This window comes from Halichoerus grypus, chromosome 11 (assembly GCF_964656455.1).
Source record: "Halichoerus grypus chromosome 11, mHalGry1.hap1.1, whole genome shotgun sequence".
Classification (NCBI taxonomy): Eukaryota; Metazoa; Chordata; class Mammalia; order Carnivora; family Phocidae; genus Halichoerus; species Halichoerus grypus.
This window is the reverse complement of record NC_135722.1, coordinates 66,972,742-66,996,373: the sequence shown is the minus strand read 5'-3', so window position 1 is coordinate 66,996,373 and position 23,632 is coordinate 66,972,742.

The following is a 23,632-nucleotide window of genomic DNA, read 5'->3' as shown; positions in this document are numbered from 1 at the left end:
ATGATACCCTCCAGTTCCATCCACGTCGTTGCAGATGGCAAGATCTCATTCCTTTTGATGGCTGCAAAATATTCCATTGTATATATATATATACCCCCTCTTCTTTATCCATTCATCTGTTGGTGGACATCTTGGCTCTTTCCACAGTTTGGCTATTGTGGACATTAATAGCAAGCGTTCTAACTCGGAGAAACAACACTGAAGAGAAACCGTGCTTTAGCTACCGACGACCTCTGTGTGGGAGGAAGCAGTTTAGGGTGTACGGTGGGTGAGAGCCTGGGGACGGGTTCCGTTTCCTAAAATCGAGGGAGTGACAGGCCGGAGAGAAGGCAGCTCTCAACTCACACCATGGTTATGGGGCTAGTACCGTTGCCCCGGGTGTGTGTGCAGGCTTCACGAAAACCGCATAACTGGAAGGAAAAACTCGCTGGAGAATCCATGCTTCAGCTCAAAGAGCCGCTCTTGAAGGTGGAAGCATTATGTTGTGTGCGTGCATGAGAGCCCTGCAAGGGAGTCCAAAGCTTTTTGTGAGTGAGCCTCAGGCCCCAGCAGAAGGCAGAACACGACTCCCCATGTGTTTCATCACGCTAGCACGGCAGCCCCACTTTTGCATGGAAGTCTAACAGCTAGTGTTCTCACTCGAAGAAACAACACTGTAGAGAAACCCTGCTTTAGCTACCGTCGACCTCTAGATGGAGGCAGTATTACACGGACTACCGTGGCTGAGAGCCTGGGGAACGGGTTCCATACGTGAAACCAAGGGAGAAATAGGTCCGGGCAGAAGGCACCTCTGGACTCAGCTCTTGCTACCTGAAGCTAACACTACTGCTCCATGTGTGATTGGAATGCTATGTGCTCCACACTGACTGGGAAGAAACAAGCCTGTAAAGAATCCCAACTGCAGCTCACTCGCCTACCAGGCTACTAACACCAAGAATCAATGCTGTGGCGTTACTGCGCTTGAGCTAACATTGCCGTTCCTGAAGCCGCAGGAGTTGTATAGTGCTCGTGTATGAGAGACCGGGGAAAGGGTCCCAGACGTGAAATGGAGTGAGAAACAGGCCGGTGCGGAAGGCAGCTCTCAACTCACCTCTTGTTTATGAGCCTAGTACCCTTGCCCCGGGTGTGCCTGCAGGCCATAAGCCAACCACCTAACTCAAAGGAACAACTCTGTAGGGAATTCCTGCTTCGGCTAAAAGAGCCATGCCTCAGGGTGGACGCATTGTGTGGTGTGCATGCGTGAGTGCACAGCAAGTGAGTCCAAAACCATTTTCCTTGTGAGACCCAGGCCCCGCAAGAAGCCAGAACACGACTCCCCACTGGCTCCATGAAACTAGTACTGCGGCCCCACTTTTGAATGGAAGTCTAATAGCTAGCTTTCTAACTCGAAGAAACAACACTGTAGAGAAACCGTGCTTTAGCTACCGTCGACCTCTCTGTGGGCGAAGCAGTTTAGGGTGTACTGTGGCTGAGAGCCTGGGGACGGTTTCAATATCGTAATATCGGGGGAGAGACAGGCCGGTACAGAAGGCAGCTCTCAACCCACATCATGGTTATGGGGCTAGTACCGTTGCCCAGGGTGTGTGTGCAGGCTTAAACACAGCCACCTAACTCGAAGGAAAACCTCGGTTGAGAGCCTGTGCTGCAGGTAAAACAGCTGCTCCTGAGGGTGGCAGCATTTTGTTGTGTGCGTGCGTGAGAGCACTGCAAGGGAGTCCAGACCCATTTTCCGTGTGGGACTCAGGCCCCGGCAGAAGACAGAACACGACTCCCCACTTGTTTCATGAAGCTAGCACTGCGGCCCCACTTTTGCATGGAAGTCTAATAGCAAGCGTTCTTTATTATTATTATTATGAAATGTTTTTATTGTTATGTTAATCCCCATACATTACATCATTAGTTTTAGATATAGTGTTCCATGATTCCTTGTTTGTGCATAACACCCAGTGCTCCATGCAGATCGTGCCCTGCTCAATACCCATCACCAGGCTAACCCATCCTCCCACCCCCCTCCCCTCTAGAACCCTCAGTTTGTTTTTCAGAGTCCATCGTCTCTCATGGTTCTTCTTCCCCTCCGATTTTCCCCCCTTCATTCTTCCCCTCCTGCTACATTCTTCTTCTTCTTTTTTTCTTTCTTAACATATATTGCATTATTTGTTTCAGAGGTACAGATCTGAGATTCAACAGTCTTGCACAATTCAGAGCGCTTACCAGAACACATACCCTCCCCGGTGTCCAACACCCAGTGACCCCATCCCTCCCACCCCAGCCCCCACTCCAGCAACCCTCAGTTTGTTTCCTGAGATTAAGAATTCCTCATATCAGTGAGGTCATATGATGCATGTCTTTCTCTGTTTGACTTATTTCGCTCAGCATGATACCCTCCAGTTCCATCCACGTCGTTGCAGATGGCAAGATCTCATTCCTTTTGATGGCTGCAAAATATTCCATTGTATATATATATACCCCCTCTTCTTTATCCATTCATCTGTTGGTGGACATCTTGGCTCTTTCCACAGTTTGGCTATTGTGGACATTAATAGCAAGAGTTCTAACTCGGAGAAACAACACTGAAGAGAAACCGTGCTTTAGCTACCGACGACCTCTGTGGGGGAGGAAGCAGTTTAGGGTGTACGGTGGGTGAGAGCCTGGGGACGGGTTCCGTTTCCTAAAATCGAGGGAGAGACAGGCCGGAGAGAAGGCAGCTCTCAACTCACACCATGGTTATGGGGCTAGTACCGTTGCCCCGGGTGTGTGTGCAGGCTTCACGAAAACCGCCTAACTCGAAGGAAAAACTCGCTGGAGAATCCATGCTTCAGCTAAAAGAGCCGCTCTGGAAGGTGGAAGCATTATGTTGTGTGCGTGCATGAGAGCCCTGCAAGGGAGTCCAAAGCTTTTTGTGAGTGAGCCTCAGGCCCCAGCAGAAGGCAGAACACGACTCCCCATGTGTTTCATCACGCTAGCACGGCAGCCCCACTTTTGCATGGAAGTCTAACAGCTAGTGTTCTCACTCGAAGAAACAACACTGTAGAGAAACCCTGCTTTAGCTACCGTCGACCTCTAGTTGGAGGCAGTATTACACGGACTACCGTGGCTGAGAGCCTTGGGAACGGGTTCCATACGTGAAACCAAGGGAGAAATAGGTCCGGGCAGAAGGCACCTCTGGACTCAGCTCTTGCTACCTGAAGCTAACACTACTGCTCCATGTGTGCTTGGAATGCTATGTGCTCCACACTGACTGGGAAGAAACAAGCCTGTAAAGAATCCCAGCTGCAGCTCACTCGCCTACCAGGCTCCTAACACCAAGAATCAATGCTGTGGCGTTACTGCGCTTGAGCTAACATTGCCGTTCCTGAAGCCGCAGGAGTTGTATAGTGCTCGTGTATGAGAGACCGGGGAAAGGGTCCCAGACGTGAAATGGAGTGAGAAACAGGCCGGTGCGGAAGGCAGCTCTCAACTCACCTCTTGTTTATGAGGCTAGTACCCTTGCCCCGGGTGTGCCTGCAGGCCATAAGCCAACCACCTCACTCAAAGGAACAACTCTGTAGGGAATTCCTGCTTCGGCTAAAAGAGCCATGCCTCAGGGTGGACGCATTGTGTGGTGTGCATGCGTGAGTGCACAGCAAGTGAGTCCAAAACCATTTTCCTTGTGAGACCCAGGCCCCGCAAGAAGCCAGAACACGACTCCCCACTGGCTCCATGAAACTAGTACTGCGGCCCCACTTTTGAATGGAAGTCTAATAGCTAGCTTTCTAACTCGAAGAAACAACACTGTAGAGAAACCGTGCTTTAGCTACCGTCGACCTCTCTGTGGGCGAAGCAGTTTAGGGTGTACTGTGGCTGAGAGCCTGGGGACGGTTTCAATATCGTAATATCGGGGGAGAGACAGGCCGGTACAGAAGGCAGCTCTCAACCCACATCATGGTTATGGGGCTAGGACCGTTGCCCAGGGTGTGTGTGCAGGCTTAAACACAGCCACCTAACTCGAAGGAAAACCTCGGTTGAGAGCCTGTGCTGCAGGTAAAACAGCTGCTCCTGAGGGTGGCAGCATTTTGTTGTGTGCGTGCGTGAGAGCACTGCAAGGGAGTCCAGACCCATTTTCCGTGTGGGACTCAGGCCCCGGCAGAAGACAGAACACGACTCCCCACTTGTTTCATGAAGCTAGCACTGCGGCCCCACTTTTGCATGGAAGTCTAGTAGCAAGCGTTCTTTTTTATTATTATTATGAAATGTTTTTATTGTTATGTTAATCCCCATACATTACATCATTAGTTTTAGATATAGTGTTCCATGATTCCTTGTTTGTGCATAACACCCAGTGCTCCATGCAGATCGTGCCCTGCTCAATACCCATCACCAGGCTAACCCATCCTCCCACCCCCCTCCCCTCTAGAACCCTCAGTTTGTTTTTCAGAGTCCATCGTCTCTCATGGTTCTTCTCCCCCTCCGATTTCCCCCCCTTCATTCTTCCCCTCCTGCTACATTCTTCTTCGTCTTTTGTTCTTTCTTAACATATATTGCATTATTTGTTTCAGAGGTACAGATCTGAGATTCAACAGTCTTGCACAATTCACAGCGCTTACCAGAACACATACCCTCCCCGGTGTCCAACACCCAGTGACCCCATCCCTCCCACCCCAGCCCCCACTCCAGCAACCCTCAGTTTGTTTCCTGACATTAAGAATTCCTCATATCAGTGAGGTCATATGATACATGTCTTTCTCTGTTTGACTTATCTCGCTCAGCATGATACCCTCCAGTTCCATCCACGTCGTTGCAGATGGCAAGATCTCATTCCTTTTGATGGCTGCATAATATTCCATTGTATATATATATATACCCCCTCTTCTTTATCCATTCATCTGTTGGTGGACATCTTGGCTCTTTCCACAGTTTGGCTATTGTGGACATTAATAGCAAGCGTTCTAACTCGGAGAAACAACACTGAAGAGAAACCGTGCTTTAGCTACCGACGACCTCTGTGTGGGAGGAAGCAGTTTAGGGTGTACGGTGGGTGAGAGCCTGGGGACGGGTTCCGTTTCCTAAAATCGAGGGAGAGACAGGCCGGAGAGAAGGCAGCTCTCAACTCACACCATGGTTATGGGGCTAGTACCGTTGCCCCGGGTGTGTGTGCAGGCTTCACGGAAACCGCCTAACTCGAAGGAAAAACTCGCTGGAGAATCCATGCTTCAGCTAAAAGAGCCGCTCTGGAAGGTGGAAGCATTATGTTGTGTGCGTGCATGAGAGCCCTGCAAGGGAGTCCAAAGCTTTTTGTGAGTGAGCCTCAGGCCCCAGCAGAAGGCAGAACACGACTCCCCATGTGTTTCATCACGCTAGCACGGCAGCCCCACTTTTGCATGGAAGTCTCACAGCTAGTGTTCTCACTCGAAGAAACAACACTGTAGAGAAACCCTGCTTTAGCTACCGTCGACCTCTAGATGGAGGAAGTATTACACGGACTACCGTGGCTGAGAGCCTGGGGAACGGGTTCCATACGTGAAACCAAGGGAGAAATAGGTCCGGGCAGAAGGCACCTCTGGACTCAGCTCTTGCTACCTGAAGCTAACACTACTGCTCCATGTGTGCTTGGAATGCTATGTGCTCCACACTGACTTGGAAGAAACAAGCCTGTCAAGAATCCCAGCTGCAGCTCATTCGCCTACCAGACTCCTAACACCAAGAATCAATGCTGTGGCGTTACTGCGCTTGAGCTAACATTGCCGTTCCTGAAGCCGCAGGAGTTGTATAGTGCTCGTGTATGAGAGACCGGGGAAAGGGTCCCAGACGTGAAATGGAGTGAGAAACAGGCCGGTGCGGAAGGCAGCTCTCAACTCACCTCTTGTTTATGAGGCTAGTACCCTTGCCCCGGGTGTGCCTGCAGGCCATAAGCCAACCACCTCACTCAAAGGAACAACTCTGTAGGGAATTCCTGCTTCGGCTAAAAGAGCCATGCCTCAGGGTGGACGCATTGTGTGGTGTGCATGCGTGAGTGCACAGCAAGTGAGTCCAAAACCATTTTCCTTGTGAGACCCAGGCCCCGCAAGAAGCCAGAACACGACTCCCCACTGGCTCCATGAAACTAGTACTGCGGCCCCACTTTTGAATGGAAGTCTAATAGCTAGCTTTCTAACTCGAAGAAACAACACTGCAGAGAAACCGTGCTTTAGCTACCGTCGACCTCTCTGTGGGCGAAGCAGTTTAGGGTGTACTGTGGCTGAGAGCCTGGGGACGGTTTCAATATCGTAATATCGGGGGAGAGACAGGCCGGTACAGAAGGCAGCTCTCAACCCACATCATGGTTATGGGGCTAGTACCGTTGCCCAGGGTGTGTGTGCAGGCTTAAACACAGCCACCTAACTCGAAGGAAAAACTCGGTTGAGAGCCTGTGCTGCAGGTAAAACAGCTGCTCCTGAGGGTGGCAGCATTTTGTTGTGTGCGTGCGTGAGAGCCCTGCAAGGGAGTCCAGACCCATTTTCCGTGTGGGACTCAGGCCCCGGCAGAAGACAGAACACGACTCCCCACTTGTTTCATGAAGCTAGCACTGCGGCCCCACTTTTGCATGGAAGTCTAATAGCAAGCGTTCTTTTTTATTATTATTATGAAATGTTTTTATTGTTATGTTAATCCCCATACATTACATCATTAGTTTTAGGTATAGTGTTCCATGATTCCTTGTTTGTGCATAACACCCAGTGCTCCATGCAGATCGTGCCCTGCTCAATACCCATCACCAGGCTAACCCATCCTCCCACCCCCCTCCCCTCTAGAACCCTCAGTTTGTTTTCCAGAGTCCATCGTCTCTCAAGGTTCTTCTCCCCCTCCGATTTTCCCCCCTTCATTCTTCCCCTCCTGCTACATTCTTCTTCTTCTTTTGTTCTTTCTTAACATATATTGCATTATTGGTTTCAGAGGTACAGATCTGAGATTCAACAGTCTTGCACAATTCACAGCGCTTTCCAGAACACATACCCTCCCCGGTGTCCAACACCCAGTGACCCCATCCCTCCCACCCCAGCCCCCACTCCAGCAACCCTCAGTTTGTTTCCTGAGATTAAGAATTCCTCATATCAGTGAGGTCATATGATGCATGTCTTTTTCTGTTTGACTTATTTCGCTCAGCATGATACCCTCCAGTTCCATCCACGTCGTTGCAGATGGCAAGATCTCATTCCTTTTGATGGCTGCATAATATTCCATTGTATATATATATATATACCCCCTCTTCTTTATCAATTCATCTGTTGGTGGACATCTTGGCTCTTTCCACAGTTTGGCTATTGTGGACATTAATAGCAAGCGTTCTAACTCGGAGAAACAACACTGAAGAGAAACCGTGCTTTAGCTACCGACGACCTCTGTGTGGGAGGAAGCAGTTTAGGGTGTACGGTGGGTGAGAGCCTGGGGACGGGTTCCGTTTCCTAAAATCGAGGGAGAGACAGGCCGGAGAGAAGGCAGCTCTCAACTCACACCATGGTTATGGGGCTAGTACCGTTGCCCCGGGTGTGTGTGCAGGCTTCACGAAAACCGCCTAACTCGAAGGAAAAACTCGCTGGAGAGTCCATGCTTCAGCTAAAAGAGCCGCTCTTGAAGGTGGAAGCATTATGTTGTGTGCGTGCATGAGAGCCCTGCAAGGGAGTCCAAAGCTTTTTGTGAGTGAGCCTCAGGCCCCAGCAGAAGGCAGAACACGACTCCCCATGTGTTTCATCACGCTAGCACGGCAGCCCCACTTTTGCATGGAAGTCTAACAGCTAGTGTTCTCACTCGAAGAAACAACACTGTAGAGAAACCCTGCTTTAGCTACCGTCGACCTCTAGATGGAGGCAGTATTACACGGACTACCGTGGCTGAGAGCCTGGGGAACGGGTTCCATACGTGAAACCAAGGGAGAAATAGGTCCGGGCAGTAGGCACCTCTGGACTCAGCTCTTGCTACCTGAAGCTAACACTACTGCTCCATGTGTGCTTGGAATGCTATGTGCTCCACACTGACTGGGAAGAAACAAGCCTGTAAAGAATCCCAGCTGCAGCTCACTCGCCTACCAGGCTCCTAACACCAAGAATCAATGCTGTGGCGTTACTGCGCTTGAGCTAACATTGCCGTTCCTGAAGCCGCAGGAGTTGTATAGTGCTCGTGTATGAGAGACCGGGGAAAGGGTCCCAGACGTGAAATGGAGTGAGAAACAGGCCGGTGCGGAAGGCAGCTCTCAACTCACCTCTTGTTTATGAGGCTAGTACCCTTGCCCCGGGTGTGCCTGCAGGCCATAAGCCAACCACCTCACTCAAAGGAACAACTCTGTAGGGAATTCCTGCTTCGGCTAAAAGAGCCATGCCTCAGGGTGGACGCATTGTGTGGTGTGCATGCGTGAGTGCACAGCAAGTGAGTCCAAAACCATTTTCCTTGTGAGACCCAGGCCCCGCAAGAAGCCAGAACACGACTCCCCACTGGCTCCATGAAACTAGTACTGCGGCCCCACTTTTGAATGGAAGTCTAATAGCTAGCTTTCTAACTCGAAGAAACAACACTGTAGAGAAACCGTGCTTTAGCTACCGTCGACCTCTCTGTGGGCGAAGCAGTTTAGGGTGTACTGTGGCTGAGAGCCTGGGGACGGTTTCAATATCGTAATATCGGGGGAGAGACAGGCCGGTACAGAAGGCAGCTCTCAACCCACATCATGGTTATGGGGCTAGGACCGTTGCCCAGGGTGTGTGTGCAGGCTTAAACACAGCCACCTAACTCGAAGGAAAACCTCGGTTGAGAGCCTGTGCTGCAGGTAAAACAGCTGCTCCTGAGGGTGGCAGCATTTTGTTGTGTGCGTGCGTGAGAGCACTGCAAGGGAGTCCAGACCCATTTTCCGTGTGGGACTCAGGCCCCGGCAGAAGACAGAACACGACTCCCCACTTGTTTCATGAAGCTAGCACTGCGGCCCCACTTTTGCATGGAAGTCTAGTAGCAAGCGTTCTTTTTTATTATTATTATGAAATGTTTTTATTGTTATGTTAATCCCCATACATTACATCATTAGTTTTAGATATAGTGTTCCATGATTCCTTGTTTGTGCATAACACCCAGTGCTCCATGCAGATCGTGCCCTGCTCAATACCCATCACCAGGCTAACCCATCCTCCCACCCCCCTCCCCTCTAGAACCCTCAGTTTGTTTTTCAGAGTCCATCGTCTCTCATGGTTCTTCTCCCCCTCCGATTTCCCCCCCTTCATTCTTCCCCTCCTGCTACATTCTTCTTCGTCTTTTGTTCTTTCTTAACATATATTGCATTATTTGTTTCAGAGGTACAGATCTGAGATTCAACAGTCTTGCACAATTCACAGCGCTTACCAGAACACATACCCTCCCCGGTGTCCAACACCCAGTGACCCCATCCCTCCCACCCCAGCCCCCACTCCAGCAACCCTCAGTTTGTTTCCTGACATTAAGAATTCCTCATATCAGTGAGGTCATATGATACATGTCTTTCTCTGTTTGACTTATCTCGCTCAGCATGATACCCTCCAGTTCCATCCACGTCGTTGCAGATGGCAAGATCTCATTCCTTTTGATGGCTGCATAATATTCCATTGTATATATATATATACCCCCTCTTCTTTATCCATTCATCTGTTGGTGGACATCTTGGCTCTTTCCACAGTTTGGCTATTGTGGACATTAATAGCAAGCGTTCTAACTCGGAGAAACAACACTGAAGAGAAACCGTGCTTTAGCTACCGACGACCTCTGTGTGGGAGGAAGCAGTTTAGGGTGTACGGTGGGTGAGAGCCTGGGGACGGGTTCCGTTTCCTAAAATCGAGGGAGAGACAGGCCGGAGAGAAGGCAGCTCTCAACTCACACCATGGTTATGGGGCTAGTACCGTTGCCCCGGGTGTGTGTGCAGGCTTCACGGAAACCGCCTAACTCGAAGGAAAAACTCGCTGGAGAATCCATGCTTCAGCTAAAAGAGCCGCTCTGGAAGGTGGAAGCATTATGTTGTGTGCGTGCATGAGAGCCCTGCAAGGGAGTCCAAAGCTTTTTGTGAGTGAGCCTCAGGCCCCAGCAGAAGGCAGAACACGACTCCCCATGTGTTTCATCACGCTAGCACGGCAGCCCCACTTTTGCATGGAAGTCTCACAGCTAGTGTTCTCACTCGAAGAAACAACACTGTAGAGAAACCCTGCTTTAGCTACCGTCGACCTCTAGATGGAGGAAGTATTACACGGACTACCGTGGCTGAGAGCCTGGGGAACGGGTTCCATACGTGAAACCAAGGGAGAAATAGGTCCGGGCAGAAGGCACCTCTGGACTCAGCTCTTGCTACCTGAAGCTAACACTACTGCTCCATGTGTGCTTGGAATGCTATGTGCTCCACACTGACTTGGAAGAAACAAGCCTGTCAAGAATCCCAGCTGCAGCTCATTCGCCTACCAGACTCCTAACACCAAGAATCAATGCTGTGGCGTTACTGCGCTTGAGCTAACATTGCCGTTCCTGAAGCCGCAGGAGTTGTATAGTGCTCGTGTATGAGAGACCGGGGAAAGGGTCCCAGACGTGAAATGGAGTGAGAAACAGGCCGGTGCGGAAGGCAGCTCTCAACTCACCTCTTGTTTATGAGGCTAGTACCCTTGCCCCGGGTGTGCCTGCAGGCCATAAGCCAACCACCTCACTCAAAGGAACAACTCTGTAGGGAATTCCTGCTTCGGCTAAAAGAGCCATGCCTCAGGGTGGACGCATTGTGTGGTGTGCATGCGTGAGTGCACAGCAAGTGAGTCCAAAACCATTTTCCTTGTGAGACCCAGGCCCCGCAAGAAGCCAGAACACGACTCCCCACTGGCTCCATGAAACTAGTACTGCGGCCCCACTTTTGAATGGAAGTCTAATAGCTAGCTTTCTAACTCGAAGAAACAACACTGCAGAGAAACCGTGCTTTAGCTACCGTCGACCTCTCTGTGGGCGAAGCAGTTTAGGGTGTACTGTGGCTGAGAGCCTGGGGACGGTTTCAATATCGTAATATCGGGGGAGAGACAGGCCGGTACAGAAGGCAGCTCTCAACCCACATCATGGTTATGGGGCTAGTACCGTTGCCCAGGGTGTGTGTGCAGGCTTAAACACAGCCACCTAACTCGAAGGAAAAACTCGGTTGAGAGCCTGTGCTGCAGGTAAAACAGCTGCTCCTGAGGGTGGCAGCATTTTGTTGTGTGCGTGCGTGAGAGCCCTGCAAGGGAGTCCAGACCCATTTTCCGTGTGGGACTCAGGCCCCGGCAGAAGACAGAACACGACTCCCCACTTGTTTCATGAAGCTAGCACTGCGGCCCCACTTTTGCATGGAAGTCTAATAGCAAGCGTTCTTTTTTATTATTATTATGAAATGTTTTTATTGTTATGTTAATCCCCATACATTACATCATTAGTTTTAGGTATAGTGTTCCATGATTCCTTGTTTGTGCATAACACCCAGTGCTCCATGCAGATCGTGCCCTGCTCAATACCCATCACCAGGCTAACCCATCCTCCCACCCCCCTCCCCTCTAGAACCCTCAGTTTGTTTTCCAGAGTCCATCGTCTCTCAAGGTTCTTCTCCCCCTCCGATTTTCCCCCCTTCATTCTTCCCCTCCTGCTACATTCTTCTTCTTCTTTTGTTCTTTCTTAACATATATTGCATTATTGGTTTCAGAGGTACAGATCTGAGATTCAACAGTCTTGCACAATTCACAGCGCTTTCCAGAACACATACCCTCCCCGGTGTCCAACACCCAGTGACCCCATCCCTCCCACCCCAGCCCCCACTCCAGCAACCCTCAGTTTGTTTCCTGAGATTAAGAATTCCTCATATCAGTGAGGTCATATGATGCATGTCTTTTTCTGTTTGACTTATTTCGCTCAGCATGATACCCTCCAGTTCCATCCACGTCGTTGCAGATGGCAAGATCTCATTCCTTTTGATGGCTGCATAATATTCCATTGTATATATATATATATACCCCCTCTTCTTTATCAATTCATCTGTTGGTGGACATCTTGGCTCTTTCCACAGTTTGGCTATTGTGGACATTAATAGCAAGCGTTCTAACTCGGAGAAACAACACTGAAGAGAAACCGTGCTTTAGCTACCGACGACCTCTGTGTGGGAGGAAGCAGTTTAGGGTGTACGGTGGGTGAGAGCCTGGGGACGGGTTCCGTTTCCTAAAATCGAGGGAGAGACAGGCCGGAGAGAAGGCAGCTCTCAACTCACACCATGGTTATGGGGCTAGTACCGTTGCCCCGGGTGTGTGTGCAGGCTTCACGAAAACCGCCTAACTCGAAGGAAAAACTCGCTGGAGAGTCCATGCTTCAGCTAAAAGAGCCGCTCTTGAAGGTGGAAGCATTATGTTGTGTGCGTGCATGAGAGCCCTGCAAGGGAGTCCAAAGCTTTTTGTGAGTGAGCCTCAGGCCCCAGCAGAAGGCAGAACACGACTCCCCATGTGTTTCATCACGCTAGCACGGCAGCCCCACTTTTGCATGGAAGTCTAACAGCTAGTGTTCTCACTCGAAGAAACAACACTGTAGAGAAACCCTGCTTTAGCTACCGTCGACCTCTAGATGGAGGCAGTATTACACGGACTACCGTGGCTGAGAGCCTGGGGAACGGGTTCCATACGTGAAACCAAGGGAGAAATAGGTCCGGGCAGTAGGCACCTCTGGACTCAGCTCTTGCTACCTGAAGCTAACACTACTGCTCCATGTGTGCTTGGAATGCTATGTGCTCCACACTGACTGGGAAGAAACAAGCCTGTAAAGAATCCCAGCTGCAGCTCACTCGCCTACCAGGCTCCTAACACCAAGAATCAATGCTGTGGCGTTACTGCGCTTGAGCTAACATTGCCGTTCCTGAAGCCGCAGGAGTTGTATAGTGCTCGTGTATGAGAGACCGGGGAAAGGGTCCCAGACGTGAAATGGAGTGAGAAACAGGCCGGTGCGGAAGGCAGCTCTCAACTCACCTCTTGTTTATGAGCCTAGTACCCTTGCCCCGGGTGTGCCTGCAGGCCATAAGCCAACCACCTCACTCAAAGGAACAACTCTGTAGGGAATTCCTGCTTCGGCTAAAAGAGCCATGCCTCAGGGTGGACGCATTGTGTGGTGTGCATGCGTGAGTGCACAGCAAGTGAGTCCAAAACCATTTTCCTTGTGAGACCCAGGCCCCGCAAGAAGCCAGAACACGACTCCCCACTGGCTCCATGAAACTAGTACTGCGGCCCCACTTTTGAATGGAAGTCTAATAGCTAGCTTTCTAACTCGAAGAAACAACACTGCAGAGAAACCGTGCTTTAGCTACCGTCGACCTCTCTGTGGGCGAAGCAGTTTAGGGTGTACTGTGGCTGAGAGCCTGGGGACGGTTTCAATATCGTAATATCGGGGGAGAGACAGGCCGGTACAGAAGGCAGCTCTCAACCCACATCATGGTTATGGGGCTAGTACCGTTGCCCAGGGTGTGTGTGCAGGCTTAAACACAGCCACCTAACTCGAAGGAAAACCTCGGTTGAGAGCCTGTGCTGCAGGTAAAACAGCTGCTCCTGAGGGTGGCAGCATTTTGTTGTGTGCGTGCGTGAGAGCACTGCAAGGGAGTCCAGACCCATTTTCCGTGTGGGACTCAGGCCCCGGCAGAAGACAGAACACGACTCCCCACTTGTTTCATGAAGCTAGCACTGCGGCCCCACTTTTGCATGGAAGTCTAATAGCAAGCGTTCTTTTTTATTATTATTATGAAATGTTTTTATTGTTATGTTAATCCCCATACATTACATCATTAGTTTTAGATATAGTGTTCCATGATTCCTTGTTTGTGCATAACACCCAGTGCTCCATGCAGATCGTGCCCTGCTCAATACCCATCACCAGGCTAACCCATCCTCCCACCCCCCTCCCCTCTAGAACCAAGTTTGTTTTTCAGAGTCCATCGTCTCTCATGGTTCTTCTCCCCCTCCGATTTTCCCCCCTTCATTCTTCCCCTCCTGCTACATTCTTCTTCTTCTTTTTTTCTTTCTTAACATATATTGCATTATTGGTTTCAGAGGTACAGATCTGAGATTCAACAGTCCTGCACAATTCACAGCGCTTACCAGAACACATACCCTCCCCGGTGTCCAACACCCAGTGACCCCATCCCTCCCACCCCAGCCCCCACTCCAGCAACCCTCAGTTTGTTTCCTGAGATTAAGAATTCCTCATATCAGTGAGGTCATATGATGCATGTCTTTCTCTGTTTGACTTATTTCGCTCAGCATGATACCCTCCAGTTCCATCCACGTCGTTGCAGATGGCAAGATCTCATTCCTTTTGATGGCTGCATAATATTCCCTTGTATATATATATATATATATATATATACCCCCTCTTCTTTATCCATTCATCTGTTGGTGGACATCTTGGCTCTTTCCACAGTTTGGCTATTGTGGACATTAATAGCAAGCGTTCTAACTCGGAGAAACAACACTGAAGAGAAACCGTGCTTTAGCTACCGACGACCACTGTGTGGGAGGAAGCAGTTTAGGGTGTACGGTGGGTGAGAGCCTGGGGACGGGTTCCGTTTCCTAAAATCGAGGGAGAGACAGGCCGGAGAGAAGGCAGCTCTCAACTCACACCATGGTTATGGGGCTAGTACCGTTGCCCCGGGTGTGTGTGCAGGCTTCACGAAAACCGCCTAACTCGAAGGAAAAACTCGCTGGAGAATCCATGCTTCAGCTAAAAGAGCCGCTCTGGAAGGTGGAAGCATTATGTTGTGTGCGTGCATGAGAGCCCTGCAAGGGAGTCCAAAGCTTTTTCTGAGTGAGCCTCAGGCCCCAGCAGAAGGCAGAACACGACTCCCCATGTGTTTCATCACGCTAGCACGGCAGCCCCACTTTTGCATGGAAGTCTAACAGCTAGTGTTCTCACTCGAAGAAACAACACTGTAGAGAAACCCTGCTTTAGCTACCGTCGACCTCTAGATGGAGGAAGTATTACACGGACTACCGTGGCTGAGAGCCTGGGGAACGGGTTCCATACGTGAAACCAAGGGAGAAATAGGTCCGGGCAGAAGGCACCTCTGGACTCAGCTCTTGCTACCTGAAGCTAACACTACTGCTCCATGTGTGCTTGGAATGCTATGTGCTCCACACTGACTGGGAAGAAACAAGCCTGTAAAGAATCCCAGCTGCAGCTCACTCGCCTACCAGGCTCCTAACACCAAGAATCAATGCTGTGGCGTTACTGCGCTTGAGCTAACATTGCCGTTCCTGAAGCCGCAGGAGTTGTATAGTGCTCGTGTATGAGAGACCGGGGAAAGGGTCCCAGACGTGAAATGGAGTGAGAAACAGGCCGGTGCGGAAGGCAGCTCTCAACTCACCTCTTGTTTATGAGGCCAGTACCCTTGCCCCGGGTGTGCCTGCAGGCCATAAGCCAACCACCTAACTCAAAGGAACAACTCTGTAGGGAATTCCTGCTTCGGCTAAAAGAGCCATGCCTCAGGGTGGACGCATTGTGTGGTGTGCATGCGTGAGTGCACAGCAAGTGAGTCCAAAACCATTTTCCTTGTGAGACCCAGGCCCCGCAAGAAGCCAGAACACGACTCCCCACTGGCTCCATGAAACTAGTACTGCGGCCCCACTTTTGAATGGAAGTCTAATAGCTAGCTTTCTAACTCGAAGAAACAACACTGTAGAGAAACCGTGCTTTAGCTACCGTCGACCTCTCTGTGGGCGAAGCAGTTTAGGGTGTACTGTGGCTGAGAGCCTGGGGACGGTTTCAATATCGTAATATCGGGGGAGAGACAGGCCGGTACAGAAGGCAGCTCTCAACCCACATCATGGTTATGGGGCTAGTACCGTTGCCCAGGGTGTGTGTGCAGGCTTAAACACAGCCACCTAACTCGAAGGAAAACCTCGGTTGAGAGCCTGTGCTGCAGGTAAAACAGCTGCTCCTGAGGGTGGCAGCATTTTGTTGTGTGCGTGCGTGAGAGCACTGCAAGGGAGTCCAGACCCATTTTCCGTGTGGGACTCAGGCCCCGGCAGAAGACAGAACACGACTCCCCACTTGTTTCATGAAGCTAGCACTGCGGCCCCACTTTTGCATGGAAGTCTAATAGCAAGCGTTCTTTTTTATTATTATTATGAAATGTTTTTATTGTTATGTTAATCCCCATACATTACATCATTAGTTTTAGATATAGTGTTCCATGATTCCTTGTTTGTGCATAACACCCAGTGCTCCAGGCAGATCGTGCCCTGCTCAATACCCATCACCAGGCTAACCCATCCTCCCACCCCCCTCCCCTCTAGAACCCTCAGTTTCTTTTCCAGAGTCCATCGTCTCTCATGGTTCTTCTCCCCCTCCGATTTTCCCCCCTTCATTCTTCCCCTCCTGCTACATTCTTCTTCTTCTTTTGTTCTTTCTTAACATATATTGCATTATTGGTTTCAGAGGTACAGATCTGAGATTCAACAGTCTTGCACAATTCACAGCGCTTACCAGAACACATACCCTCCCCGGTGTCCAACACCCAGTGACCCCATCCCTCCCACCCCAGCCCCCACTCCAGCAACCCTCAGTTTGTTTCCTGAGATTAAGAATTCCTCATATCAGTGAGGTCATATGATGCATGTCTTTCTCTGTTTGACTTATTTCGCTCAGCATGATACCCTCCAGTTCCATCCACGTCGTTGCAGACGGCAAGATCTCATTCCTTTTGATGGCTGCAAAATATTCCATTGTATATATATATACCCCCTCTTCTTTATCCATTCATCTGTTGGTGGACATCTTGGCTCTTTCCACAGTTTGGCTATTGTGGACATTAATAGCAAGCGTTCTAACTCGGAGAAACAACACTGAAGAGAAACCGTGCTTTAGCTACCGACGACCTCTGTGTGGGAGGAAGCAGTTTAGGGTGTACGGTGGGTGAGAGCCTGGGGACGGGTTCCGTTTCCTAAAATCGAGGGAGAGACAGGCCGGAGAGAAGGCAGCTCTCAACTCACACCATGGTTATGGGGCTAGTACCGTTGCCCCGGGTGTGTGTGCAGGCTTCACGAAAACCGCCTAACTCGAAGGAAAAACTCGCTGGAGAATCCATGCTTCAGCTAAAAGAGCCGCTCTTGAAGGTGGAAGCATTATGTTGTGTGCGTGCATGAGAGCCCTGCAAGGGAGTCCAAAGCTTTTTGTGAGTGAGCCTCAGGCCCCAGCAGAAGGCAGAACAGGACTCCCCATGTGTTTCATCACGCTAGCACGGCAGCCCCACTTTTGCATGGAAGTCTAACAGCTAGTGTTCTCACTCGAAGAAACAACACTGTAGAGAAACCCTGCTTTAGCTACCGTCGACCTCTAGATGGAGGAAGTATTACACGGACTACCGTGGCTGAGAGCCTGGGGAACGGGTTCCATACGTGAAACCAAGGGAGAAATAGGTCCGGGCAGAAGGCACCTCTGGACTCAGCTCTTGCTACCTGAAGCTAACACTACTGCTCCATGTGTGCTTGGAATGCTATGTGCTCCACACTGACTGGGAAGAAACAAGCCTGTAAAGAATCCCAGCTGCAGCTCACTCGCCTACCAGGCTCCTAACACCAAGAATCAATGCTGTGGCGTTACTGCGCTTGAGCTAACATTGCCGTTCCTGAAGCCGCAGGAGTTGTATAGTGCTCGTGTATGAGAGCCCGGGGAAAGGGTCCCAGACGTGAAATGGAGTGAGAAACAGGCCGGTGCGGAAGGCAGCTCTCAACTCACCTCTTGTTTATGAGCCTAGTACCCTTGCCCCGGGTGTGCCTGCAGGCCATAAGCCAACCACCTAACTCAAAGGAACAACTCTGTAGGGAATTCCTGCTTCGGCTAAAAGAGCCATGCCTCAGGGTGGACGCATTGTGTGGTGTGCATGCGTGAGTGCACAGCAAGTGAGTCCAAAACCACTTTCCTTGTGAGACCCAGGCCCCGCAAGAAGCCAGAACACGACTCCCCACTGGCTCCATGAAACTAGTACTGCGGCCCCACTTTTGAATGGAAGTCTAATAGCTAGCTTTCTAACTCGAAGAAACAACACTGTAGAGAAACCGTGCTTTAGCTACCGTCGACCTCTCTGTGGGCGAAGCAGTTTAGGGTGTACTGTGGCTGAGAGCCTGGGGACGGTTTCAATATCGTAATATCGGGGGAGAGACAGGCCGGTACAGAAGGCAGCTCTCAACCCACATCATGGTTATGGGGCTAGTACCGTTGCCCAGGGTGTGTGAGCAGGCTTAAACACAGCCACCTAACTCGAAGGAAAACCTCGGTTGAGAGCCTGTGCTGCAGGTAAAACAGCTGCTCCTGAGGGTGGCAGCATTTTGTTGTGTGCGTGCGTGAGAGCACTGCAAGGGAGTCCAGACCCATTTTCCGTGTGGGACTCAGGCCCCGGCAGAAGACAGAACACGACTCCCCACTTGTTTCATGAAGCTAGCACTGCGGCCCCACTTTTGCATGGAAGTCTAATAGCAAGCGTTCTTTATTATTATTATTATGAAATGTTTTTATTGTTATGTTAATCCCCATACATTACATCATTAGTTTTAGATATAGTGTTCCATGATTCCTTGTTTGTGCATAACACCCAGTGCTCCATGCAGATCGTGCCCTGCTCAATACCCATCACCAGGCTAACCCATCCTCCCACCCCCCTCCCCTCTAGAACCCTCAGTTTGTTTTTCAGAGTCCATCGTCTCTCACGGTTCTTCTCCCCCTCCGATTTTCCCCCCTTCATTCTTCCCCTCCTGCTACATTCTTCTTCTTCTTTTGTTCTTTCTTAACATATATTGCATTATTGGTTTCAGAGGTACAGATCTGAGATTCAACAGTCTTGCACAATTCACAGCGCTTACCAGAACACATACCCTCCCCGGTGTCCAACACCCAGTGACCCCATCCCTCCCACCCCAGCCCCCACTCCAGCAACCCTCAGTTTGTTTCCTGAGATTAAGAATTCCTCATATCAGTGAGGTCATATGATGCATGTCTTTCTCTGTTTGACTTATTTCGCTCAGCATGATACCCTCCAGTTCCAACCACGTCGTTGCAGATGGCAAGATCTCATTCCTTTTGATGGCTGCAAAATATTCCATTGTATATATATATATACCCCCTCTTCTTTATCCATTCCTCTGTTGGTGGACATCTTGGCTCTTTCCACAGTTTGGCTATTGTGGACATTAATAGCAAGCGTTCTAACTCGGAGAAACAACACTGAAGAGAAACCGTGCTTTAGCTACCGACGACCTCTGTGTGGGAGGAAGCAGTTTAGGGTGTACGGTGGGTGAGAGCCTGGGGACGGGTTCCGTTTCCTAAAATCGAGGGAGAGACAGGCCGGAGAGAAGGCAGCTCTCAACTCACACCATGGTTATGGGGCTAGTACCGTTGCCCCGGGTGTGTGTGCAGGCTTCACGAAAACCGCCTAACTCGAAGGAAAAACTCGCTGGAGAATCCATGCTTCAGCTAAAAGAGCCGCTCTGGAAGGTGGAAGCATTATGTTGTGTGCGTGCATGAGAGCCCTGCAAGGGAGTCCAAAGCTTTTTGTGAGTGAGCCTCAGGCCCCAGCAGAAGGCAGAACACCACTCCCCATGTGTTTCATCACGCTAGCACGGCAGCCCCACTTTTGCGTGGAAGTCTAACAGCTAGTGTTCTCACTCGAAGAAACAACACTGTAGAGAAACCCTGCTTTAGCTATCGTCGACCTCTAGATGGAGGAAGTATTACACGGACTACCGTGGCTGAGAGCCTGGGGAACGGGTTCCATACGTGAAACCAAGGGAGAAATAGGTCCGGGCAGAAGGCACCTCTGGACTCAGCTCTTGCTACCTGAAGCTAACACTACTGCTCCATGTGTGCTTGGAATGCTATGTGCTCGACACTGACTGGGAAGAAACAAGCCTGTAAAGAATCCCAGCTGCAGCTCATTCGACTACCAGGCTACTAACACCAAGAATCAATGCTGTGGCGTTACTGCGCCTTAGCTAACATTGCCGTTCCTGAAGCCGCAGGAGTTGGATAGTGCTCGTGTATGAGAGACCGGGGAAAGGGTCCCAGACGTGAAATGGAGTGAGAAACAGGCCGGTGCGGAAGGCAGCTCTCAACTCACCTCTTGTTTATGAGGCTAGTACCCTTGCCCCGGGTGTGCCTGCAGGCCATAAGCCAACCACCTCACTCAAAGGAACAACTCTGTAGGGAATTCCTGCTTCGGCTAAAAGAGCCATGCCTCAGGGTGGACGCATTGTGTGGTGTGCATGCGTGAGTGCACAGCAAGTGAGTCCAAAACCATTTTCCTTGTGAGACCCAGGCCCCGCAAGAAGCCAGAACACGACTCCCCACTGGCTCCATGAAACTAGTACTGCGGCCCCGCTTTTGAATGGAAGTCTAATAGCTAGCTTTCTAACTCGAAGAAACAACACTGTAGAGAAACCGTGCTTTAGCTACCGTCGACCTCTCTGTGGGCGAAGCAGTTTAGGGTGTACTGTGGCTGAGAGCCTGGGGACGGTTTCAATATCGTAATATCGGGGGAGAGACAGGCCGGTACAGAAGGCAGCTCTCAACCCACATCATGGTTATGGGGCTAGGACCGTTGCCCAGCGTGTGTGTGCAGGGTTAAACGAAGCCACCTAACTCGAAGGAAAAACTCGGTTGAGAGCCTGTGCTGCAGGTAAAACAGCTGCTCCTGAGGGTGGCAGCATTTTGTTGTGTGCGTGCGTGAGAGCACTGCAAGGGAGTCCAGACCCATTTTCCGTGTGGGACTCAGGCCCCGGCAGAAGACAGAACACGACTCCCCACTTGTTTCATGAAGCTAGCACTGCGGCCCCACTTTTGCATGGAAGTCTAATAGCAAGCGTTCTTTTTTACTATTATTATGAAATGTTTTTATTGTTATGTTAATCCCCATACATTACATCATTAGTTTTAGATATAGTGTTCCATGATTCCTTGTTTGTGCATAACACCCAGTGCTCCATGCAGATCGTGCCCTGCTCGATACCCATCACCAGGCTAACCCATCCTCCCACCCCCCTCCCCTCTAGAACCCTCAGTTTGTTTTTCAGAGTCCATCGTCTCTCATGGTTCTTCTCCCCCTCCGATTTTCCCCCCTTCATTCTTCCCCTCCTGCTACATTCTTCTTCTTCTTTTTTTCTTTCTTAATATATATTGCATTATTGGTTTCAGAGGTACAGATCTGAGATACAACAGTCTTGCACAATTCACAGCGCTTACCAGAACACATACCCTCCCCAGTGTCCAACACCCAGTGACCCCATCCCTCCCACCCCAGCCCCGACTCCAGCAACCCTCAGTTTGTTTCCTGAGATTAAGAATTCCTCATATCAGTGAGGTCATATGATACATGTCTTTCTCTGTTTGACTTATTTCGCTCAGCATGATACCCTCCAGTTCCATCCACGTCGTTGCAGATGGGAAGATCTCATTCCTTTTAATGGCTGCATAATATTCCATTGTATATATATATATATATATATATATATATATATATATACCCCCTCTTCTTTATCCATTCATCTGTTGGTGGACATCTTGGCTCTTTCCACAGTTTGGCTATTGTGGACATTAATAGCAAGCGTTCTAACTCGGAGAAACAACACTGAAGAGAAACCGTGCTTTAGCTACCGACGACCTCTGTGTGGGAGGAAGCAGTTTAGGGTGTACGGTGGGTGAGAGCCTGGGGACGGGTTCCGTTTCCTAAAATCGAGGGAGAGACAGGCCGGAGAGAAGGCAGCTCCCAACTCACACCATGGTTATGGGGCTAGTACCGTTGCCCCGGGTGTGTGTGCAGGCTTCATGAAAACCGCCTAACTCGAAGGAAAAACTCGCTGGAGTATCCATGCTTCAGCTAAAAGAGCCGCTCTGGAAGGTGGAAGCATTATGTTGTGTGCGTGCATGAGAGCCCTGCAAGGGAGTCCAAAGCTTTTTGTGAGTGAGCCTCAGGCCCCAGCAGAAGGCAGAACACGACTCCCCATGTGTTTCATCACGCTAGCACGGCAGCCCCACTTTTGCATGGAAGTCTAACAGCTAGTGTTCTCACTCGAAGAAACAACACTGTAGAGAAACCCTGCTTTAGCTACCGTCGACCTCTAGATGGAGGAAGTATTACACGGAGTACCGTGGCTGAGAGCCTGGGGAACGGGTTCCATACGTGAAACCAAGGGAGAAATAGGTCCGGGCAGAAGGCACCTCTGGACTCAGCTCTTGCTACCTGAAGCTAACACTACTGCTCCATGTGTGCTTGGAATGCTATGTGCTCGACACTGACTGGGAAGAAACAAGCCTGTAAAGAATCCCAGCTGCAGCTCATTCGCCTACCAGGCTACTAACACCAAGAATCAATGCTGTGGCATTACTGCGCCTTAGCTAACATTGCCGTTCCTGAAGCCGCAGGAGTTGGATAGTGCTCGTGTATGAGAGACCGGGGAAACGGTCCCAGACGTGAAATGGAGTGAGAAACAGGCCGGTGCGGAAGGCAGCTCTCAACTCACCTCTTGTTTATGAGGCTAGTACCCTTGCCCCGGGTGTGCCTGCAGGCCATAAGCCAACCACCTCACTCAAAGGAACAACTCTGTAGGGAATTCCTGCTTCGGCTAAAAGAGCCATGCCTCAGGGTGGACGCATTGTGTGGTGTGCATGCGTGAGTGCACAGCAAGTGAGTCCAAAACCATTTTCCTTGTGAGACCCAGGCCCCGCAAGAAGCCAGAACACGACTCCCCACTGGCTCCATGAAACGAGTACTGCGGCCCCACTTTTGTATGGAAGTCTAATAGCAAGCGTTCTTTTTTACTATTATTATGAAATGTTTTTATTGTTATGTTAATCCCCATACATTACATCATTAGTTTTAGATATAGTGTTCCATGATTCCTTGTTTGTGCATAACACCCAGTGCTCCATGCAGATCGTGCCCTGCTCAATACCCATCACCAGGCTAACCCATCCTCCCACCCCCCTCCCCTCTAGAACCCTCAGTTTGTTTTTCAGAGTCCATCGTCTCTCATGGTTCTTCTCCCCCTCCGATTTTCCCCCCTTCATTCTTCCCCTCCTGCTACATTCTTCTTCTTCTTTTTTTCTTTCTTAACATATATTGCATTATTGGTTTCAGAGGTACAGATCTGAGATTCAACAGTCTTGCACAATTCACAGCGCTTACCAGAACACATACCCTCCCCAGTGTCCAACACCCAGTGACCCCATCCCTCCCACCCCAGCCCCCACTCCAGCAACCCTCAGTTTGTTTCCTGAGATTAAGAATTCCTCATATCAGTGAGGTCATATGATACATGTCTTTCTCTGTTTGACTTATTTCGCTCGGCATGATACCCTCCAGTTCCATCCACGTCGTTGCAGATGGCAAGATCTCTTTCCTTTTGATGGCTGCATAATATTCCATTGTATATATATATTTATACCCCCTCTTCTTTATCCATTCATCTGTTGGTGGACATCTTGGCTCTTTCCACAGTTTGGCTACTGTGGACATTAATAGCAAGCGTTCTAACTCGGAGAAACAACACTGAAGAGAAACCGTGCTTTAGCTACCGACGACCTCTGTGTGGGAGGAAGCAGTTTAGGGTGTACGGTGGGTGAGAGCCTGGGGACGGGTTCCGTTTCCTAAAATCGAGGGAGA